This window comes from Pseudonaja textilis, chromosome 2, assembly GCF_049901715.1.
Source record: "Pseudonaja textilis isolate UNSWEBS1 chromosome 2, rPseTex1.2, whole genome shotgun sequence".
NCBI classification, from domain to species: domain Eukaryota; kingdom Metazoa; phylum Chordata; class Lepidosauria; order Squamata; family Elapidae; genus Pseudonaja; species Pseudonaja textilis.
The window spans coordinates 190,146,801-190,171,336 of NC_141991.1; the positions used below are offsets into that span (position 1 = coordinate 190,146,801).

The 24,536-nt window shown below is 38.0% G+C and overlaps 1 protein-coding gene across 4 annotated transcripts in view; it reads left to right on the plus strand.

Moving 5' to 3' along the window:
* Nucleotides 1-1,975: 1,975 nt before the first annotated feature.
* The window catches only part of RFX3 (regulatory factor X3), a 162,006-nt gene continuing 139,445 nt past the window's right edge, over nucleotides 1,976-24,536 (plus strand). Inside the window, exon 1 of one of the 4 annotated variants that reach the window (XM_087926685.1) lies at nucleotides 1,976-2,066. The gene's annotated coding sequence lies outside the window, so the exon portion shown is untranslated. Of the gene's footprint in view, nucleotides 2,067-4,966; nucleotides 5,281-24,536 lie in introns of those variants that run through there. The other 3 variants (XM_026703965.2, XM_087926687.1, XM_087926686.1) reach the window with 3 other exon arrangements.

Consider the following 24,536-nt stretch of genomic DNA (forward strand, 5'->3'; position numbering starts at 1 on the left):
CAATTACTTGTATGCAAGACAGAGAAATCTGTGCTTGTGACATCTGAATGTTAATCAGATTATGAAATTTCCTCTAAATTAAGTATCTTTCATTTGACAAAACATAAGTTTAACTCTGTTTTACCTAAGGAAATGTTTGGGTTTTAACTATAGCTAGTAAGTAATTATAAAATCATTAACCACATCTTTTATTTCAAGTTAATTGAAATTCCCTGTTAAGAATTCATTACTGATTTCACATTTAAATTTAGAACCTTGTTTTATTTTTGTATGCTCTTTTCAAACCTAAAAGTTCTCTAAAGAATATAGTATTAAAAATTCTCTAAAAATTATTTCTAATCCAAGAAAATTGCAAAATTATGCAGTTTTTGCTATGACAAACCATGCCATATGGTTGAATTCCTAGTAACAATGTCAAGAAAAAAGTCTTATGTTAAAAATCTGCACATATTTGGGGGGGAGGGGTGTAGGCTGGTGAACATTATTAGGAATGGATATATTATTTCCGTATTAAATAAGTGGTGAAGGGCTGTGGTTAACCCATGTAAAAATAATGCCCAGTTCAATCTCTAGTATCTATCTACAAGTAATGTTGGTGGAGATTCCCATCTAAAATAGCAAAAACACAATAATTAAGGTAGACATTCTGAGAGATGAATAAATGAGCTGATGTCATAAGACAATTTTTTGGCAATGTGAAACATAAGTTATTGGTTTTATACATCGTCATTATTCAAACATGAAATGACTGTTTCAATAAAAATAGGGTATGCATTTAATTTTGTACAATTCGATTTTGGCAGCTCAAGGTCATAGTCAGATGAATTCTGGATCTAATAAAGCAAAGAGGTCTTATTGGCTATGCTTCAATGAAACAATAGAAAATACAATGAAGACAACGGTAATTCAGTTGGAAAGGAACAAATAAATTAATGATAAAGGTTTCAGAATGTTTTAAATAGTCTATAGATCCTTATACAAGATAAAATATTTGCAAAAGTGATTAGAGTTTCCTGAAAGGAACATCTGTGAGCCATGGAGATTGCTGTCCCTATGCAGCTGGTGCTGATCTTTCTAGGCAGTTCAGATCAGTTCCATTTAAGTGCTACTTCTGCATACGTAGCTTCATGCAATACAGGCTGACCAATATTAATGCAGTTTTGGTAGAAAAAAAGGTCATTCTGCTGCAGGATTTGGCCCGTTATAACTAAAGAATCTCACTTTTGCCATCTTGACTGTATTATAGCATAACCTATGTATGCAATATTGTAAGTAGCTCCCTTCTAATTTCCAATCACCACATTGGTTTGAGATCGAATTATGATGACAAGTGCTGCGTAATGTAATTTTGAGATTGTTCCTGCCAAATCCAAGACTGCACATTTTCAATAAAAGTGATTCTATGTGCTCTAGTACACTTATCTCTTCCAAGTGAACAATAAAAAAGTAAGTTTCCCATCCCGTTGTGCCCAACTCTAGAGAGTGGTGCTCATCTCCATTTCTTAGCTGAGGGAGCCAGCGTTGTCTGAGGATACTTACGTGACTATGTGACTGCATAAATATATGCTGAGGTGCACAGAATGCTGTTACCTTCCCACCGAAGTGGTACCTATTTATCTTGTTTTTGCATGCTTTCAAATTGCTAGGTGAGCAGAGCCTGGGGCAAGTAAGGGGAGCTTATCCTGTTGCGAGATGCTCAGGTCTTGACAAGCTGTCTTTAATATTGTGAACAATACTGGATTTTATTATAGAATGGAAAACAACAAAACTAAAAGCTACCATTATATTTATATCCCTCCACTTACCTAATTGAGGCTCTCAGGAGATTATTTTGATTTTTGCCTCATACTCCTATAAACACTGATACACCTGTTCCCCAACTTATTTTGCCAACCTTGTGGACCATAGTAGTACTAGTTTTCCGAGTGTATAGCATAAATATTATATAAGTTTATGCTCTGATAGGGTGGCAGTAGTTAACTTCCTGAAGATTGGAACTGCAGTTCATTTCCCTGGCTATCTTGAAGGCATGATGGTATCAGAAAGTTGGTGACATTATAGCAAAGGTAGGAACTAATTTAAGACCCTTTGCTTTGCAGTTTTTAGCAGGGGGTACTAAGAAGCTAATTAAGAAAAATGCCTAGCAGGGTTTTGTAAGGTTCCATCCTGGAGTGGGTCAGAAAGAACTAACATTGGTAAAGAAGTACAAGTAAAACACTCTCTGATGAATCTGTGGAATTAATTCCCTCCTGAATATTAACAGAGAGGGAGTCATCCTGATTTTTAAAAGTACTATTGGCTTGGAGTAGACCTTCTGAATGAGATTAATTTTACTTACATTGAGTCAAGCTCCTGGTAGAGTAGAAGCAAAATAAAACACATGTCAAGCTAAGTTTACTAAAGAAGACAATGGTGGAAGTAAATGTAAGACAGCCATCTCTTCTGTCCTGAGGACTAACTGTGCCATCAGAAATCATTTATTTCTAAAATCTGTTGTTTAAAAATGCTATTAATGAAGCAAGGATCCAGTTTGCATCCAAAGCTCTCTATTCTCAACAAAAAGCAACACTCTGTGATGTTCTACTGAATGTTTATTTGGCTGATCTGAAAACCTCTTATACCCTAGAAAGAACAGCTTGTCCCCATCCTTAACGCAACACCACAGGTCTTTGAACACTTAGTAAGTCCCCTTCCTTTCTTTACAAAATAGTACAATGCCAATTCTTCCCAACATTTCACCACCACAGTATGACAACATGCAGAATTGTTGTTAGATTCTTTTTAATGTCTTCTTAAGTCAGATGACAAGAGCAAACCCAGTCCAAACAGCAGCATCCAAGCCAGGCAAAGGAGAGAAGATCCTCCTACAGCTATGCAAAAATTCACTTCATTTTTTGAATGTTTATGTTCAACACTTTTATTGTTATACATACATACCTCACACTTCTACTGTAAATATTCCTGGGAAAACAAAAACAGATTCAATACTATATTGGCTGTGTTATTTTATTTATTCTCCTCATCCAATCTACATCTTGCCGTTCATAGCATTCCCATCTCCAAATCCAGAAATATGGATAAAACAGGATCATCATTTGTGTTTGTGATTCAAGTTGAGCTATAGGAGGTAGTTAATTTTTTTGATTTCACATCAAAACTGATTTTTTAAAAATAGCTTGAGGGACAGTAGGCTTCTATATTAGAAGCCAGAACCCTTCTTTCGGGGAAAGCTGAAGAGATCATCTGAAAAGCAATCCTTTCTCACATTTTTATATTGCCTGGATCACGTTTTTTTTTTTTTCCTTCTCTTTGAAAAACAGGCAGACAGGATGGCAGGTGAATGTCGAATACCAGAAGCTACAAGGAGTCCTCAACTTACAACAGTTCATTTAGTGACTGTTCCAAGTTACAACCCTGAAAAAAGTGACTTACAACCATTTTTTAGCCACAACCTTGATAGCGTCCCCATGATCATGTGATCAAAATTCAGATGCTTGGCAGCTGGTTCATACTGCTGTGTTCCAAGGTCAAAGAATCCCCTTTTGCCAAGCGAAGTCGGGGGGAGGGAGATTCACTTAACAACTGAGTTGCTAACTTATCAACAGCAGTGATTCACTTAACAACTGCAGCTAGGAAGGACGTGAAATGGGGCAAAACTCACTTAACAAATGCTCCACATAACAGAAATTTTGGGCTCAATTCTGGTTATAAGTCAAGGACTCTCTGTACTGTGCTCTTTCTGGGCTTTTTTCCCCAGGAGATAACTGCGTAGAAAAATACCAAAAAAAGAAAGAAAACGGGTGGGAGGCAGAGAGCAAAAAGAAAGGAAGAACGAACAGCTCCTGCTCCCCATTGTGGGGGCCCAGCAAACCAAAGCTGGGCTACCGACGTCGCTGAGAAACAGGGAGCCCCCGTCTCATCCTGGTGCCTTTGCCTCGTTAGCACCGGCGGAAGCTCGGGGCGTCGCTGCGAACCTCACGGGGCAATTTTTGCCCGGCATCCACCCTGAGGGGAAGAGAGGGCGCCGAGAGAGGGAGGGGCGGGCCGAGTAGTAACTCCTCCCCCATCGCCGCGAGAGCGGAGGCCCCGCCTCTTCCCTCAAGCGCCTCCTCCCCCAACGCCGGTCTCTTCAGGCCGGGAAAAGGGCGGGTTGGCTTCTGCCCATCCCCCCCGCATTTCAGAACCACACAGGAGACCTCCAGCCTCTTGGTTGCCGCACTTTCCCCGCGTAAGATGGCGGCGGCGGCGACACTAGTCAACCCGAGCCATTTTAACGCTCCTAAAAGCGCGGGGATTGAGGTGGCGGGGGGGAGAGAGAGAGAGACAACAGGGAAGAACGCTCTCCCCATGCGCCTTCTTCCAAGCGGCCCCAAAGTGCGAAAGCGGGCAAAGAAAGACCGATTCTCTCCTCACTCCCCCCGCCCCCAACGTTCACCACAAATTACATCTTTCAACTCAGCCACTCTCCGTAGGCGGGATATTCGATTACCAGCGCGGCTTCGCTTCTTTTCCTCACACGCCTTCCCCCCCTCCCCCCGCCGGGAAATAATAAAAAGGAATAATCATTGGCAGGCTTCCCAGCCCCCGCCCCAACACCACCACACCGGAGCCGGGAACCGTAGTCCCGCCCCTTGGATGTCCTCCCGCTGAAAGGGAGTTGATTGCAGCGCGCGCTGAGGCGGCTGTGCCGGGCGAGCGCGTTGCTCTCCAAGCCGCGTGCAGTCCAACTGTTCCTCAGGAACACACGCGCTCCTCCTCCTCCTCCACCTCCTCCACACGCAGATGTACTGAAGAAAACCCACATTAATTCCACCCCCCCCTTCTGTCTCTCCCTCTCTCTTTCTCTATCGCTGCTCCCCCCCTCCATCCGCCCGTGTAAGATTCAACTCCCAATCCCCTTCTTCAGCCCGACGGGAGGGCGGGGGGTGGGGAAGAGGACTTATCATTCATACTGAAAGCCCCGCCTCTTCCGGGCCTGTGAGGTTGGGCCACCGCCTCCTCTCCTCCTCTCGCTCTCTCGTTCGCTCTCTCCCTTTTGTGAGTTATAGCAACCGTTGCCTTGTGAATCAAGCGCCATAGTCACCGTAGTCCTGGCGACTGTTACCCATCAACAACAACGGCTCCTTTCCTCCTTCACCACCATCACCACCTCCTCCTGCTGCTGCTGCTGCTGCTCCTCCTCACCCCCAGCCTCACCCCCATCCTCATCATCACCCACAACAACAACCTCCAGCAGCAAGAGCAACACCATCACCACTACCACAGCCCTCCACAGCCCAGGTGAATATGATTGTAATGTGCAACCCCCCCCCCCACCTTCCTTTTTTTTTTCTTTCTCCCCCCATCGAGAAACCGGCCTGCAGTTGCTCCATTGAGCTGAATCACTGAATGTGGTGCAAAGCGGGGAAAACTGTAATGTGTCTTATGTGTGAGACTGTATGTGTGTGTGATTCCTCCCCCGGCCTGTTTTGTGCTTTCTTTATATATCCCCTCGTCCCCCTCCTTTCTTCTCTGATAGTGGCTGTAGTGAATTGGTGGAGTTGAAATGGGAAAGTGGATATGGTTTGCACTGGGGGTGGGGGTGGTTTAAGAATGGAAAGGAAATTGGATGTGAAGTGGGTGGGGGGGAGCTCCATGATCCCCATAAGGAGTCTGGAGAGGAGTGGGGGGGTATTTTTTGTTCCTTTTAATGTGCCTCATATTCTTATTTTTAGGGAGTTAATGGATGAGGGGGAAATAAGGTGGTTGTCCATGCTCTGGGTAGTTCCATGCTTTAACTTGGAAATTGGGGGTTTGATATATAAGATTTAGGGGCTTCAAACTTGTGTGTGGGCCTTGGACTCAACTGGGGATTGGGTAGCTTGTGAACTTTTCTTCTTCTTCTTTTTTATTGTGTGTGTTTCTGATCATCCTCACCCTACTTGCTTTTTAACCTTTTCAGTACTTTTTATTATGAGCAGGTTGTTTCCGAAATATTGACGTTAGCTTGATCATTCATAGGCAATTATCTTTGTGGTGCAGATCTTTCTCTTGTTCATTAAACACTGCAATACCACACAATGTTGATTTGAAAGACGTAAGAGAAATATTTGAGAAATTCATGAGGTGTGATTTAATTCAAATTTAATGCATGCGTATAATTTCACTTTGTTACGATTCTTCCTAGATTAATCTTGGGGTAAAAGCTTCTTGTCTGAAAATTATGTTTATTAAGGATATTTTGTACATGAAATGAAAAGATACGAGAAAGTGGTAGGAAAAAATTATCCAAATACCTTCTTAATTATTGTAGCTTTTATATATATTAATTACTCTTGTGTCTTTTTATTTTTCTTAAATGCTGAAATGGAAATCAAATTGATCATAAAGAATTACAAATCTTGTGAATTGGAATATGTGAATGCTTAATCATCACTGTAGTTGCTAATTATGACTTGTAGGTTTGTACCAGGAGCATATGGTAATTGTTTGCTCTTCCTGGACAAAAGGTAATATTTCTTATACACCTCAGTGGGACAAGTTGTTGACACTCAGTTACTTTGCACCTGACCCACCTCTGCTCCAGGTTTTTAACATGGTATTGAAACATTTCTCAATTTCTAATGCTGATCATCGGAGCTCATATTTTATTTAGAATGCAACCCAAATGTCTTGCAGCTCACTTTAAAAAAAAAATATTGTGATTTTTGAAAGAGATCCTAAGTTTCCTAATTACATTCTATTAATTTGACTACTACTTATAAAAGAGACTGTTTTATCTGTAAATATTTTTTCACAGTTGTGAAATCTGTATTGAATAGAACGTTACTTTTAACAATGCCAACAAAATTATATTGATTTATCTGATAGAACAACCCCTGAAGAGTCTTATCAGGGTATATTATTTCTTAGATGTCAGTTGCAAAGCAGGTTAGGTGATTATTAAGATTTTGGGCTGTTTTCTAAATAAGACATGTATTGTTTCATTTTAGTTCATGAACTTATTACGGTATATATGTATACCTATGTGCATTTATACACAAACACATATATGAACGGTATATTATAACATTCTAAAAACTACTGTAAAAAACAGAAATGGATGGATTATTCTTTCATTAGGTATGTACATTGTAAATTATGTTATATACAGAATATAAATTAATTATTGCTTCTGTTTGGATTTTTATTACAGTAATGGCAGTTTTCTGCTTCCTTTTGTTGGCTGCATTCACCTGTTGTCTTAATTTAAACTAAAATTTGTAATTTATAAACTTAGAAAAAATAGTATTTTTCTAGCTGTATCGTTTCTAATCACTAAGATTACAATGTCCCATAGACTCAAAGCCAGAATATGTCATTTAGTGTAGTAATAAAGTATGACCATTGTGATATGGTGCAGACTTACAATGCAAATATTGAACCTTTTTCTGATCCACAACAGTGATCAACTAATCAGCTTGTTATGTTTTTTCCTTTCGTATTTTAAAATGACAGATTCCATAGCATTACTTTTTAAGCTTTCACAGGACTACTTTGGTTAATATTAGTGTACATATTAAATTTCTTTCTAGAAAAGCTAACTTTAAAGGTATCACAATTAGCTATTTCCTAGGGAAGAAAACAGATTATGTTCTGATAATAATCTAAAATATTGAGAAAAGATTCTTTGAGTAGTTCAGAAGGTAAATTAGTAAGTTTGTTGAGATGGGAATTCCATATCTTTTCTTATTTGACTTATTAAATAATATAATAAAAGTATATTTCCTTTGTTGACATATCTCACTGAACCACAGGAGGAAGATGGGATGTCAAATTAAAAACCACCAATGCTAATTAATGTAATATTTTCATGTTACATAACTGGACCTTTGCAAATTGGGCTTTCCTTTGCCTTGCATTCGAAGTCTCAGAGTTTGGGGGAGGCATAACTGGGGAGCTGCAGAGGAAGAATGTATACTGTCTGTGATTTTCAGTGTGCTAAAGGATGGGCAGATACATCCCCAAATCAATAAGATTTTTTTCTCATTATGATTCCTGATATACTATATTATGCTTAGCATTCTGTTTAATGTGTCTCAAAAATTCAGGGCACTATTTTCTGAATGAATTAATTTCAAAGATAAAGCCTTCATTTGTATTATTGTTTTTTTTTTACTCCAATTGTGTCCCAGGTGCCCCCTCCAATATTTTAGTCAAATTCAATCATTACCTCAAGTATCTATCATTCATCTGAGGCACACGCCTACTTAAATATGTGAAGGAAATTCCTTTCTAGATAAATGGTGATAACTTTATATGTATTTTAGAGAGATTTAGATTGTTTACTAGTGTGACTTTATGCTGAGAGTTGAATGCCTTCTTGTTATCTATGCAGGGAGTGGGTAAAGTTTTATTTGGAGACTGTTACAAACTGCACCCAGTAATGTACAATGTAGCCTACTGCAATCATGCCCACCTCCCTTCTGAGGCCTGGACACATTTAAGAACATTCTTTTTATTGGATACTTTCTTTTTCAAATTATATATTTATACAAGGATCTCAGTCTGTGTTTATCATGTTTCAACACCCAACTGGTATCTTTATTTAGCACTCTACAGACAACTTACATTTGTGGTAGACAGCATCATTTCCCCTAGCATCCATCATATCTGGAGAAGATGAAAAAGATTTGAATAGTTTACTCAATTGCTTTTCATTGCTATGATGAAGATCAAGTGGATACAGTGGCTCATTTTATTTGAGGTCAATCAATCAATCAATCAATCAGTCGGAATAGAGCTGGAAGAGACCTTGGAGTTTTGTAGTCCAGCCCTCTGCTCAAGCAGGAGACCTATAGTATTTTAGACAAGTGACTTGTCCAGTCTTTCTTAAAACCCCACAATGATGATGCACCCACAACTTCTGAAGACAAGCTGTTCCACTGATTAATTGCCCTCACTGTTAGGAAGTTTCTCCTTAATTTCAGGTTGCTGCCATGCCCTTTAGTAGATGGCTGGATCTTACTTATTTGGAGATTTCTTGCTCTTTTCTTATAAATAACATACAATTGTTTTTTTAAAAAAACATGTTTATAATTGATGGCTAAGGGCTTAATGGAGTAGGATACATATCCTTAATGCAGAACATTGAAATTTAGGTATCCTATCTGTGGGAGCCCCATGCTTCTCCTGAGGGCTGTTCCGAGCATCCAGGCATGGGAAGTGCTCTGCCTGTCATTTGAGAGGCTGAGCTGATTTCTGAGGACACTCCTACTTGAAGCTCCTCCTTAGTGTCCCCAGTTTTTAGCTCAGCCTTCATTCGGGCTAGAAGCATTTCTCAGGCTAGGATCCTCAGAAAGAGAAGAAAACCTTTCAAACCAACAACTAAGGAAAAACGATGGGATTTTTTAAAAAAGCTGAAAAAACTATATAGAGTTACTATACATCTCCAAATGGACCTTGAACTTAAAACTCAAAAACAATAGAAAAAGTTCAATCCCAAAAAAAGTATTAAAAAGAAAAATATTCTAAGAACTCCCCAAATGTCCAGCTTCCATGCCTAATCAACTACCACTTTGATAACTTTAGTTGAGACTAATCCTGGAGATATTTTTCGCCCCATCAAATATATGCATGTGGTGCACTTGTCTGTGTGCACATGTGTGTATGTTCATTGATCAGAGCTTACATTCCAAAAGGAGTACTAAAATTTAAAGTATTAATTGAAAGTATCCTTACTAATGATACTTAATTAAAAGTGATTATGTGTGAAATAATTGAAAAAGTAATATATGTATCATTCAAACCTGTTCCAGCAGAAACTGTAAAAAAGGGGGAGAGAGAAAAGAGAATGGAAATAAAGTAAATGGAAGCAATGCTGGAAAAAGAAAAAAGGAGGAAAGTGTAGAAAGGGGATAAAATGTAACAGAATTAGGATGGAGAAAAGATGGAAAAAGAAACTTTGGAAAGTTCAGAAGGTTAATGTATTGGGCTTAGCAAGTATAAAGCTCTTGAATGCTTATTCTGAAATAAGTTGTACTGAGTGTAATGGTGTGGTCTCTTATTCTGGAGCATAATGAAGGATTTCTGAGCCCCTTAAATTTTGCTCTTTTGTTCAATCTTGCAGCTTTCTTTTGCATTTTTTCCAAACTCTGTACCCTTTTCCCCCTTGGATTTGGACTAAAGTAACTATTATATTTGTCAGCCAGAAGAATAGAAATGTCTTCCAAAATGTTTAGCAGTAGAACAGCACGCTTCCAATATGTGAAAGTACAACTCATAGAAGAGACTTGCTCCTATTCTAGACAGGACATGGAATAATAATAGATTGAGGCTATTAGGAAGTTTTCCCCCCTAACAATAAGAGGGATTTCATAGTAGAATCTATGATTCAGAGATGTGGTTCCCTCCTCTTCATTGAATGTGTTCCGATGGAGGTTGGAGCACCTCAATTACACTTTCCAATCCAAAGATTGTAATTGTTTTATTGAATGGCTATCCCCTCAAGCATTATGATAGGGTGAGGCTCGATGCCATGACTTTGGGGTTTTTTTTAATACACTGGGCATTGTTGGTTTGGAACTCTGGATTTTGGGAGGGGGTTGTTTTTATTGTTTTCTAAATTACTGCTGATGTAAGACTTGTGGCTCAAAAGATGGGAAGTGATCTTAAATAAATGTTTTAAATAAATAAGCATAGAAGCTTAGGTTTCTCATTCTTGTCAGATCATGAAATCTTACAACAGTATTCCCATTCAAGGGAAGAGCAGAAGAGAACACTGAACACCCCTTATGTCTTGCTCTCTAGAGTAGAGTGTGACTTGTTGCAGTTAAGTAGTAGAGGAAAAGAAACAGCTGCTTTTGTTTTTGCTTCACTAAATGGAGGACTCCAGAAAAATATATAGGCCCTATGTATAAAAGAGGCTCTCTCCACTGATTCAACATATTATTCTACAATACTTGTTGTCAATGGGCAAAAGCAATGGTGGTGGCTTTTCCCATATTCCTGCCTACATTATGGCCACTTGTTTAGGTTGCAGCTGGATGTTTTCATAGAAGTGGAAAATACTCCTGGGAAACTCATGCTGCTTTTACTTGCATCGGCTATAAGAATTCTCTGAATTGTGTACCTACAATTATCGGTGGAAATTGTAGAAAATAAAGAATGAAAATATAAGTTGTAAGAATACAGGATAAGGGGTGTGTGTGTGTGTGTGTGTGTGTGTGTGTGTAAGAGGCCTCATTTACTTTACATTACTTTGCATGAACTAATGTTAAGAACTCTAGCAGGGCATTACTTTTCACAATGCATTATTGTTGATAAAAGGATACTTTAAATTATGCTTGGATCATTTTCAAAAGATACTTAACCCATTTCTTAAATGTCACAAAGGAAGAAAAAAAATTCAGGATTCCTAGGTATCTTCTTTCATTACTGAACTGTTTTCCTGGTATAAATCTAAGCCCCATCTTCCCATCTGTCATTTTTGTTGAAATTTATGCCAGGATCTTTTACCTATCTTCCAAACTTGGAGCAAGCTAAAGATACCATTGTGCACAGATATAAGGGGAAAACCTGATGGCATTAATGTAGAGTTCCGTATGTCTTTTCAATTCTTAGAATTCTCTGTTAAGAAAGGGACCATGATTGTAAACAAAAAAAAATCTGTATACTTAAAGAACAACAGTCTTTAGCAGCACTGTCTGAGGTATAATGGCTGTATGTCTATACTGAACTCTAGACAGGTAGTTCTTGTTTAGCATCTGCCTTGTTTAGTGACTGCTCACAATTATAACATTGATGAAAAGGTAACTTTATGACCTTACATTTACAATCTTCTCAAGTCTGTAAAGTGAAAAAAATAAAAAAGTTGAAGTAAGATCATAAGTACAGTTTTTACTTAATGACCACTTTGCTAAATGACTGAGTTGCTGGTCCCCATTATGGTAGCTAAACGAGGGCCACCTGTGGTGGATATTTGAATGCTTTTTAAGGGTTGAAGAACGTTTTGAATGACATGGTATGTTGGTATGTAGTGTTTTGTCTTTATAGAAGGGAATCAGTATCATGCTTAAAACTGTATTGTACTACACCACTGTATTCTGTTTTCATACATTCTGGCTTGCTTTTAAGGAGGTACACAGCAGAAATTGATTTGTAGGCAGAGTGGACTTTGGTGACAAAGACTAATCAGGTTAAATTTGAGTTTGTTGTTATGATATTTCTTCTGAGATATCTTCTATTTTCTTAAACTACTTTGGTATCTTTTAAAAATGTTATTTGTTTCTATACTTTGTATATTACCAATGATCAATCAGCCAAACATTTGTCAATATAATTGCCAAGAGTTGGGTATGACTCACTTGCACCTAACTGTTCTTACACACTCACACTACGCAGGCTACCCATTTTTAAAATGTGTACAAATTAGAGTATGCAACTACAAAAAGCGTGATGAAGTTTTTTCTTAAATACATCTGGTTCACCACCTTATTAAAACCATGGATTATTTTTTTTTTGTGGATTGGAGCAAAAGGATTGATATCACCGTTGCCTGTGAGTTGGCCAATTGGGGGCTCTTTTCATGTCCCCATGAAGTTGTCCACTGAAGTGATACCCATTAATTGTGATAGCCCGCTTTCAAACTGCTGGTTGGCAGGACCTGGAACCTGTAATGGGAGCTCATCCCACCCTATGGCAGTGATGAGTCTTGAATGTGAGCCTGCCCAGTCCAACCTTGTGAGCCACAATGCTTCTCAAAACTATGGATTGTAGGTATTGATACTGTTTTGATTAGATTTAAATATATTTTTTGCACTAAAAAGGATAAATTTAAAAAAAATTAAATTGATTATTTTTGTAATTAAAATTAGAGGTTTTTTTAAATTTAAAGACTCTAATCCTAAAAATCTATCATATTACAGTATTTAAATAGGATAGGAAATATATATTATTCCAGTGTAGCCTGATGTTAGCGATGTATTACAGGCATTTTTAGAAATGCTGCTAAATTGTTTACATGCTCTTATTTTATTTGGCCACTGTTAAGATTTTCTTCTTCTCCAGCATGTATTTAAATGCACATCTCTAATTTGTCTAGAACTATCTTATACAACCTGTCACTTCTAAATATATTGAAGCTAAAATTTCTGAACTGCATGCTCCCTATTTGATGGGTTAATTTGTTTTGGTCTGTGTGGATTGAAAATTAAATGTTTTTAACCTGGGCATATTTTATGTTATATATATTTTTTTATGCACTGCCTAGAGTAACTTTTATGAGATGAGTGGCTATATAAATGGTTTAAATAAATACATTAAATAAATAAATATTTTGAAACTTGTAATGCAACACATCTAAAGGTTACCAGGTTAGGGAAGATTGATGGACACAGAAAAGCATGCTCCATTCAGTTGTGTATAAATATATTCATACTTGAACATATAAGGAGATTTCTTATTTTTGTATCCTTAAAACATTCATATGCTTTACATTTCAAAATATCATTGTCTCAACAGTTTATATTAAACTTGAGATTATAAATCCTATAACTATTTACGAGCATTTTTTTCTGCTGTGATTATAAATTCCAAAATTTGAATTCTTCTGTTCAGTTATTTGGGAAAAATATTATTATAATCTGTGAGGAGTTCAGCTTTGTATATCTTCACCTGAACATAAAATGAACAAAAAAAAAACCCTTCATCAGAAATGTAAATTCTAAACAATCTAAACATTTTAGTCTTGAAAAAAAGACAACTGACCTCAGTTCAGTTCTAGTGTTTTCATTGTTAAATTAAAAAACAAAACTATATACCTTTAGTCTTGAAAAAAAGACAACTGACCTCAGTTCAGTTCTAGTGTTTTCATTGTTAAATTAAAAAACAAAACTATATACCTTTACTGCCCCTGAAGAATCTTGATGACAATGATTTTGACCTTTTCCCTAGTTTTGTAGTCAGTCTAATGGTCTTGATAATATCTTTGATAATGAGAGAAATAAACATATGGTTTGCAAAACATTTTAAACTGACCAATTTTGAATTCAAAGCATCCCACTTTTAAGGCAGAATGCCCATTTTCAATTGTGTTTTGAGTTTTAAAGGAACTCTTTCAGCCCTTTTTACAGTATTTACATAGTTTGTTAATTGAAACAGCTGAGATGGATGCTTCAGGTTCAAAATGGGTTATTTCCAGTTCATTTTGCATATATCCAAATTTTGCATATATCCAAAGCTGTGCATCAAAAGCAAAAGTATTTGAAATTTGTGATATTCTTTATCTTTTAAATAATCTGAATTCTTGTCTTTTCAATAAATTTTAACTTTGTATGTTGTGCTTAAAGTGCAAGCTGAGCCTGCTAAAAGCTATTAAACTTTACAGCTAGATTGCAGTGCCAGTTTACAAATTTTTTAAATCTGATTGTCATAGCAGCTGAAGTTTAGTGAAAAAAGCCACAATGAATAAAGATCTCCCTGCCTAAAATATATGAGATGCCCTGATTAATTTTTTTTCTAGCTACATATTAAGAGGGCCAGTAATTAGAATCTATTTCAGAAAACTCTTCATGTAGTCAATGCAAAAGTACTACCCTACGTACTAAAGAATTATAAAAATACAACACTGAATATGTTTGAAAGAACAGGAACAGCAATGTTAATGTGTGGATTAGAGCAAATGAAGAATCAGGATATCTTTGTAAAAATGTAAAAAAGATTATCATTAATAAAACCACATATTCCAATTTAATTTTTCTATCCCCAGCTAATAAAACTATTGCAGCAGTATATGTAAACATAAATTTAGGATTGGAGAGGAGCTTTTACAGCAATCTGTATTAGTATGAAACAAAACAGCACACTTCCCTCAAAAGACTTTAAAAATTATAATTTAGAAGAAATTGTTCTGCATTTAAGTTGACAGATTGTGAGTGAATGTTGATACTACAGTGAACTAAAGCAAACTTTCATTTAAATGTCAGTGTGCGTTTTTAAAATTCAAGTTCCATGTCAAAGGAATTGAAGCTTATATAAAGAACCCCAAATGCATGTTTCAATTATCAATAGAACAATTAGTCTTGTTTAAACATAATGGGGGAAACCTACTGAAAACTGCATGTTTGCATTTAAGATGCATATTTTCCAGCATATACAGTCATTGATAGATGGCTTTGTTTGTAGCATTTAAGCAACAGAGTTGTGAACAGTATTTGTACAAGTGTTCCCAGGTGCGGTTTAGCTCTGTAGTTTGAAATCAGGATTATATGGAAAGATTCTAGTTTTCTTCAGCCTGTGAGGACAGATGGCTGCTTTAAACAGGTGTTACTTTTATTTCTTATGTTGGGATTTCCAGTGGCTCACAAAAGGGCCATCCAAAGCATATGGCTTCTTCTATATTTTTCAGCAGCAAAACATAAGTTTATGTGTTTCTTTTCTTTATGTTCTTCTCTCCTCAGAGCATTTTACTCCAAATTGAATATTTTATTAATCTAAAACCTCACGGTACATTTTTATCTCTTCCTAATCCTTTTAGGGGAAATTTTTAAATGAAAAGGATTGCTTTTTTTTGGAGTGGGGATAGAGCAGAATTTATTTAATAGAGTTTCAATTTGTATACATAAAAAGTAATTCAAATAAACTGCTTATTAAGTAACAGTTACATCTCTTATTAGCATTTATTTCTACATAAAATAATTAAAAAACCTGTTTTAATGTTCTAGATTTAATTATTTTGGAATAAGAACATTATTTTAGAAAAAGTTTCTAAGATAGTAGTTAAAGTTGGTTATTTTGTCTCTACTGCTCTTTCAGTGATTAAAGTCCCATTATATTAGATATACTTCTGCATGATAAATAGTCCGCTTGACACAGTTGTGAATCTGCAGGGACTTATTTTTAGAATCAGCAGTTTCAATTTATTAAAAAAATCTTGTAATTTATCCTATAGTAGCTTTAGATGAGGCTGAAGAAAAATGACTAAATACATATAAAAAGAGTAAATTGTATTGGCTCCATATACCAGTATTACAAGCAGCTGGAAAATTGTAGCCTGTTTTTAAGTTGTCATTGATATTGCAGACTTTGCTTAGAGAAGACAGGCTAACATGAATGTGATAATATAATAACTAACTCTAGTTTGTAATACAATACATGATTTCTTTGTCCTATAGTTTATATAACTCAGACAACAAATAACTTTTGGACCTTTCTATATATACTTCTTGTATAAAAATGTATTTTTTCAGGAGGATGTTCAGTGATTTGCTTAAATATTTTTATGGGAGAATTTCAGTTCACTTCTACATGAATTTATGCAAATTGTCTCATTTAAATGGGATATACTTCTAAATATGGATAGTCCTCGACTTACATTCATAATATGACATGGAATTTCAGTCAGAGATTGTTGTGGTCGTAAGTTGAGGCACCATGTGACCAGGCTTGATTTTATGATCATTTTAACTGGTTGTTAAGCAAATCACATGGGGTTAAGTGAGCAATATGATTGTTAAGCAAATCCAACATATCTAATGTATTTTGCTGTTTTAGTTGGAAAATGGTAAAGTCGCAAATCATGGTCACTTGACTTTAGGATATTGTAACCAGTCGTAAATGTGAGCCAGGTGCCAAGTATCTGCAAGCATCATACGATCAGCCATGTGTACAGCAGCTATAGCTTTGAGGACAGCTTGTAAGTAGGTTTTTTGAGGTCCATAGTAACTATGAACAGTTGCTAAGCTACTGGTTATTAAGCAAGGTCTACCTGTAAAAATTGTGTAAGGTTGTAGCATTTATACTAGTTATAACTGTTCTATTCTCTTAGTATGTTTAATTTTGATTGAGTGGTGGCATATTAGAATTGGTTCTTATGTGAACCTTCATCTCTACTGCAATGTAATTGTGCTTTTGATGTTGTCCGTGAATTTATATATGACTATGCAGTATATAATTTCCCATGAAAGAGCTGATCTGATGCAAATTTTGCTTTTTTCCTTTTCCAAAATGGATCAAATAGGTGATTATCTTGATTTTAAATCTCTGCCTAGAAATACGTCTCCATAATTCTTCAATATTATAACCATGCTTGAAATTATAGCAAAGTAGTCAGATTGTATACTTCAGTCAGGCCAGCTCTTGCATGGGGAATTATTTTACTTACATCGTGATTCGTAGGCAAAATGAAAAGCACGATTATTGTATTGTAATAGGAATGAAGGTTCATGTAAGAACTATTTCTAATATACTACCACTCATTAATCAAAATTAAACTTTCATTCATATACAACCAGCAAGCGAGCAGCCAAGAAAACACCATAGCAATAGCAATAGCACTGACATATATATGCAGCTCCACAGTGCTTTACAGCACTCTCTGAGCGTCTTATATATGTCAGCATTTTGCCCCCAGCAATCTGGGTCCTCATTTTACCAATCTCAGAAGGATGGAAGGCTAAGTCAACTTGAGCCTGTCAGGATCACACTCCAGGTTGTGGGCAGAATTCACCTGCAATATTGCATTCTAACCAATGTGCCACCGGGCCTCCATGCTTTTCTCATATGAGTAATTCCATTTGGGAGACAAAACAGCAGAGAATTGCAGCCCAACCAAGTCATAATCTGCCTATTTTGACAGGAAAAAAGAAATGCTGGGTTTCCATTCTAGTTATAATAGTCATTAGTTTGCTTATAAGACCCGCATCAAGTACCTATAAAAATGGTAGGTTAAAAAGAAAGATTCAAAACTTGCTATGGTAATGAAAAATTCCTCCAGAATCTAGAGCAGAAAGAGCAGCCTGTGGGCTGAATTTAGCTTTGAATCCTGCTTAATTCATGCCACTGAATTTTTATGGTGCAGTTATGAAAAATTAATGGTATAGTTTCTTGCTTTTTTGAAACAGAACAAAATAAACCTATGATGTGGATCCTACAATAGACTTAATGCCTAATTTAATCAACTGAAAGGACTTCAACCACTTTACATATTTATTTTCTTCTATTATTGTAGGAATTTCTAACTAGTCATTTAGAATAACAATTATATCAATGTATACAGTTTTAAAAATACTAGGATTTCCCCCACAAAACAGCTAATGATGACAGCTCAGAGATGGGAAGCAAGATTCCAGCCAAGCAAGTTTCAGGAATGGTTTTGTTAGCTTTCTTATACTTTCCTCCTTAGGAATTTTTTGGGAAAACCAGTCTGGCTGAGCAGGCTCCTATGTCACTTCTGTCTTCCAAGAATCCTTCTTTCAAGACAGTTAATACGGTTATGGCTCTGTGGGGACTGGAAAGAGTCTCCTGAAGTAGTTTTATGATACGGGCTTCTCTGAGCTTCCTTCCTTTCCCTGGCCTCACCTACGGATGTCTCCTCCAATGAAATATGGCCTCCAATTAGGAAAAGTTGGTCCAAATTGACTACATAGCACAAAAATATTTGTCTTCCTGTCCGTGTGAAAGAGATAAAGCATGTTCCAAGGTATATGATCCAATGTTCAATGTTTCTCTATGTAGATTAGTTCCTTAATTAAAAAGGCGGGGTGGGGTGGGGCTTTTCCCAGCAGAATTTAGTTCTCTCCTTTGATTCTGATGTATCAGGAGAATGGGCTGGAAAATACGGCAGATACACACACACACACACACACGCGCACACACACGCACAGAAGCAGAATATGATGGTAAATCAATACATTTTTAAGTGATGGAGGATTGAGAGTATTTATTTACAGTACGTATAATCTGCCCCTGAAGGATTCAGCAAACAACAACCCAGAACATAAAAATAATCAGAAAACCACTTATCAAAATGCCTAAGAAAAATAAAACGGCCTAAGAAAAATGGCTTCAGTCAGATCATCTGGGGCCGAAGTCTCACTGAAAAAAATGTAGATTTTACTTGTCTGCATGTGAGGGTGACAAGGTTTTCAAGGGCAGGATGATCCTAGTATGGGAGCTTTGATGGAAAGGGCCTTTAGATAATTAAGTAAAAGTGAAGAAGGTTTACTGAACTACAGTAACAATTTAACTCGAGACTCTCCATTCCCAGGGGCTGGAAAGACACTTGAGGAAAGAAGTGCCTACTCTCCATATACCAGACCAAATATCCTGAGAAGAGGTGCATTTTTGTCCTCCCGCTTGCAGAAGTTGCAGGGCTTCTTCCTCTTTACATTGCTTGATGAAGATACTGAGCAAGGGGATTTTGTACCTTAGGGACAAGCAGCATCAAGAAGACCATTTAAACCCATTATCTGTGCGCTAGTATGCCTTATCACTTAGTTTTATTAACACCGCCCCCCTTCCCTGCCAAGAGCTGTTTATGCACTGCAGTGGCAGCTTGGCCTGCTTCAGGGCGGGAATCTTACTGTTAGCTAGCAACCTAGTTGGCCTGGTGCTGCCAATAATCGTAAAGACTATTGTGCTACGCCGCAGAATTGTTCCCAATATTGATTTAAAGCAGAGAACTTAAACTTTTTTCATCTCGTGGCACACATTTCATAAGTTGGATTTCCGGGTTGTGAAACTGAAAATTCTGTGATATCACTGGTTACCTGAGGAAGTAGTCCATTCCTGGTGATGTCATGAGAGGTGAGTTTCTGATTGATGCGGCACACCTGTGGACATTTCACAGCACAGCAATACGCTACAGCACAGAGGTTGAAAGCCATTGATTTTTAGAGTTTCTTCCCCTGTTAACCCATGCCTTGCAATGGTTACAGCAGGAATATCCATGAGAATATCCTGGAGTGCATACTTGCTATGGTGTTCTTACTTCATTGGAGAGGTGTGGCCTGTTGGGCTTTTTCAACAGCACCATGGCCAGCTATGGAATGATATTTAGGAACTTTCTAGTTTAAAGGTTGCTAATATAGGCAATTAGGTTGTCTGGGTTAGCAGTCAGCAATGATGGCAATCAAATTGTTTATAGCTTGCCCGTATTTTGTACAACTCAAAGAATATAATGCACCAGGCTCCTATTTTCTCCACAACAACTTGAGTAGAGCTAAAAGTTACTCATAGTTCATTTCAATTCACAGTCTCTTAGTTTCTAGCACAGTGCCTTAATTGTTACACTCGATTGCCTCTCACCATCTCCTTTACTTGTACTGGGGAAGCTGGTCCTGAGCACCTAGTCTTGCTTTATCCATGAAGAGGGGCAACACAGAAAAAGACACTCATTCTCTTGATTGGGAGATCTTGCCTAGACCTTGATGGAATTTCTCTTCCCAATAAATTAAGAGTCTGGTTTTAAAACTAAAACGGGAGTGAGGATAGTTCCTTGATGCAGGCAACCAGATATTCATCAGCAAATGCTTGAGGAGCATTAGGCACTCCAGTCACAATTGATCAATCACAGCACTTCTGGTCCTCTCTTCCAGCCTCAGGCCAGACTCTCAAAGATCTTTCCAGACCTCGAGCCATATGCTGCTTTTCCCCAGGACTGACTTCTTTCTTTTTCTAAATCTGTTATAAACTAATAGCAGCAAGGATGTAACGGTTCTCTGCTGTCCTACTGGCATGAAAGAAAACATAACCATAAGGTGCAAAAGAATAAGCTGATTGTAGCATGTAGAAAGAACTTTAGAAACACTGAAAAACTCAAAACCACGAGAGATATTGTGAGTCCTAAAACACCGATTCTAGAATCTGACTTTTTTTTTTTTCAAGGTCAGAGGAACCATTATGAGCTTACTATGGTTTGTACATCTCTTGAATCAGTCAGCAATAGCAGCTGTGTAGAGACAATAACAAAACTACTGTTGCTTTATCAAAATACAAGCCCCACTGTTTTTATAGATGTGATAATGACACACCTAGAATTGACAACGAAGATACTACATTGGTACTTAGTTTCTGCCTTTTAAGATTGACTATTTATTTATTTATTTAATTTATATGCCGTTCAGTTCACTATTAAAATGACACTGTGCAGCTTATAACACAATGACAGTATGAACAGTAAAGTTACCAGGAGGCAAGAATGCACAACAGAATAATAGCTTGATAGTGCAGCTATAAATGCCTTGGAAAAGATATTCTAATGCTGGAAAATACAGTATCTGTCCTATAAATATCAGAATCAGAGAGGCAACAGTTTTCCCTGCGATAGTCTCCAGGTAGTCTTCGACGAATCTTACATTGGTTTAGTGACTGTTCAAAGTTACAACAGCACTGACATGACCATTTTTCAGACATGATCATTGTAGTTTCCCTGTGCTCACATAATCCAAATTGGGATGCTTGGCAACTGGTATGTATTTATGATGGCTGCAGTGTGTCCTGGGATCTTATGATCACCTTTTGTGAACTACTGACAAAGTCAATGCGGAAGCCAGATTTACTTTAAAACTGTTACTATGGTAACTTAACAACTACATTCACTCAACTGGAAAGAAAGGTCATAAATGGGGCAAAATTCACTTAACAACTGTCTTGCTGAGCAACAGATATTTGGTGCTCAATTATGACCACAAGTTGAAGATGACATGGACAGTATAGGAATACTTTGAAAAAGCAGGGCAAAAATATATTGACACTTTTGAATGAGGGGTCCTTGGTGGTCTCTGATCTTGGTTCTTTTCTTGCAGAGCTTTCATTGCAAACTAGGTAAAATCATCAGTGCTACTACCTTGGTACTTGTTTGGTAATGAAATGTCTGCAAGAAAACAGTCAAACTCAAAGAACACCAAAGATCTCTCATTTCAATCCTGTATTACAAATATTCTCCAACAACATTTTTTAAATGTTGGTAGTGTGGAAGACTTTTAAGAATATCTTGGATAGCCAAGAAAATAAACAGGTGGATAATCAAGCAAATCAACCCAAAATTCTTCTTTGTGATTCAAATGACCAGGCTCAAATTATCTGACTGTACTTTGGATACATTATGCAAAGATGTAGATTTCTAGACAAGGCTGGGGGACTGGAAAAGGTGGAAGGAGAAGGTAGAAGAGGACAACCCTAGCAAAGTGGGTGGACTCAGTTATAGCAGTGGTGAGTAGACCAAGTTAGGACCGATCATCATGGAGAAAATGATGGAGTCTGTGTGATCTCTTAAGAGTCAAGCCTGACTTGATAATCAATCAGCAAGCAATTGTTATATCACATGCACATACAAAAAGACTGGTGCTTGTTGTGTAATCATTTCAATTTCAATGACAATGACAGCAATAAATTAGTGCAGAAAGTAGTGACAATTTTGACTTCTCTGGAATAACAGGTAGGCCTTTGCCTATTACTTTGATTTATGACTTAGTGACTGAAGTTACAACAAACCTCCCAGGACCTGCTTAAACACGATTTTGAAATTACAGTGTTTTCCCCAACTGCATGGTCCATGTAAGAACATTTTGGTTCCTCTACAACTGGCCCACACTTACAACTGTCTGCAGTGTCCCAGAGTCATATGTCTATGATATTTTCAGCATTTTTAAAATTTACTTCTGGTTTCTGACAAAAAACATCCACGGTGACCTACTTAATGACTACCATGATCTATGACTACTTTTGGGGTCAATTACAGTCTTAAGAAGCAGAGGAAAAGACTTCGGCTTTCTTTCATCCATCAAGAAAAAGAATACTTTTTCCCCAGCATGAGAAACATGGTAAAGCTGAGGGTGAGACCTATGTCTCTCTTTATAGCTTTTAATGAATTATTGAATTATTTATTCAGAAAATGGAATAAAATTCAATGCAAAACTAACTGTGTTAAATTAGTACATATCTAATTATCTGTTACGGGTTAGCTAATTTATTAGAAGGAATTACTTAAAGCGATTGGATATACTATTATCAGTATTTATATCACACCTTTATTATTTTTAGTTCAAAATTTAATCTTGCTTACTTTGTGAGAAGGAAAGTTAGATAGATTCAAAACTCCTGTAGTTATTGGGCAGTGGTGGCTAACCTTTTGGGCACCAAGTGCCAAAATGGGAGTGTGGGTGTGCATGCCGGAAACCAGAAAAGCAGCTCCCCGACACGCCATGCGGGAGCACCGGAAACCGTAGGCTTAGCTTTCCAGAGTGCATGCGTGCACCGAGCACCTGGTCTTCTGGTTTCTAATGCGCATGTGCATGTGAAGACTACCTGGCTGGTGCGCACATGTGCGCCCGGGAGCTGCTCTTCCAGTTTCAGGCGTTCCTGTGCACAGAAGTTCTTGTTTTAATCCCTTAAGCCTTTGAATCCACAGGTCAGCAGACTTCCAGGGGAGTTAGGCTGCCTGTAAGTTATTTAAAATGGCAGATTCAACAGGAAACGCTGGCCGCGTGAATAGGAGAGTGGAGGAAACGACTCGCTGGCCGTTAAGCTCTCTCAGCCCTACAACTCCAAATGTTTCAGCCTCATTAGAAGACCCCAAGCCAAGAGCCAAGGCTGCAGGGGCTCAAAAGGGCTCCAAGGCAGCAGAATGGGATGAGCGTCATAGGCACAGGACGTTGGAACAGGCTGTGTGCAAAAGGACAGCAAGAAGCAGCCCAAGAAAGCCTGGTAGCTGTTCCAAAGAGCACCAGCATTGATTCCCACCAAAATGAGGAGCGACCGTTGGAGACAAGAGCCAGGTCTCATCAAAATGACAGGAGGCATTTGCAAGTGCTGGTCACAGGGAGAACAGTTTGGATTGCAGGAGCCTGAAGTCTCTTTTGACACTTCTGAGGGAAGAGATTTTCTCCCACGAGCTGCTCAGAGCATCCAGTAGTGGGAGGTGCTTCAGTCTCTGCTTATCTAGGCTGGGCTTAATTTGTGGAACACTCCTCCTCCTCCATGGGACTCCTCCCCAGCATTCCCCAGTTTTGGCTCAGCCTTGTGAGAGATAGGCAGTGCTTCTCGTTAATCCTTGGCCGAAACAGGAATATTCTCTTTAAGGTTTGAAAAAAAGTCATTTGTTCTTTTCTTACCGATGCTGCCTTGCCACCTGGCCAGTGGGGATCACATTACCAGGAAGCGCTCCTAAGTGCAGGGAGGCTTCAATTTCATTTTGCCCCCCCCCAACTGCTAGCCCTACCCTTGCCATTACAATCGCCGAGCCGCTTTATCATTTAAATGGCGAGGGTTTTTTTCTCTTGCTCTCTCCTGAGTCGTATTGCAGTTTCTCCTTTCCCCCAAGAACTCTGTATAGGGGTGGAGGTGTAATCACCTCGTTATTTCACCCCTCCCCACCAGTTTAGTCCTAAGGGAAGGCTGTTGGAGCTTATCTTTTTCTTGGCGGGAGATTGCTGCTGGCGCACACGCCACAAATAACGTCCGGTTGCCTTTTTTTTTTTTTACTGTCAAGGGACCGTGTGGCCGCATTGAGTGCTAATTCAATAGACTGTGTGAGGTAATCCTTATTCTGGATTGAAGGGGTTTTTCCACATAAAATACCCCAAGGAATCATTACAACCTCGTTTTCAACATATTTGAGGCTTTTGTTAATTCGTGTTGTTGGCTCAACCCTCACAGTTCTCCCTATCCAGTGGCATAACAGCGATCACCTAGGCCAGCGTCCGCCTATACAGGGAAGCTGTTGAAGGCCTGTGAGTGTTTATTTGGCCTGCTAGGTGTTCTCAATTTGGCTGATTGGGACATCCAAATTTGATATATAT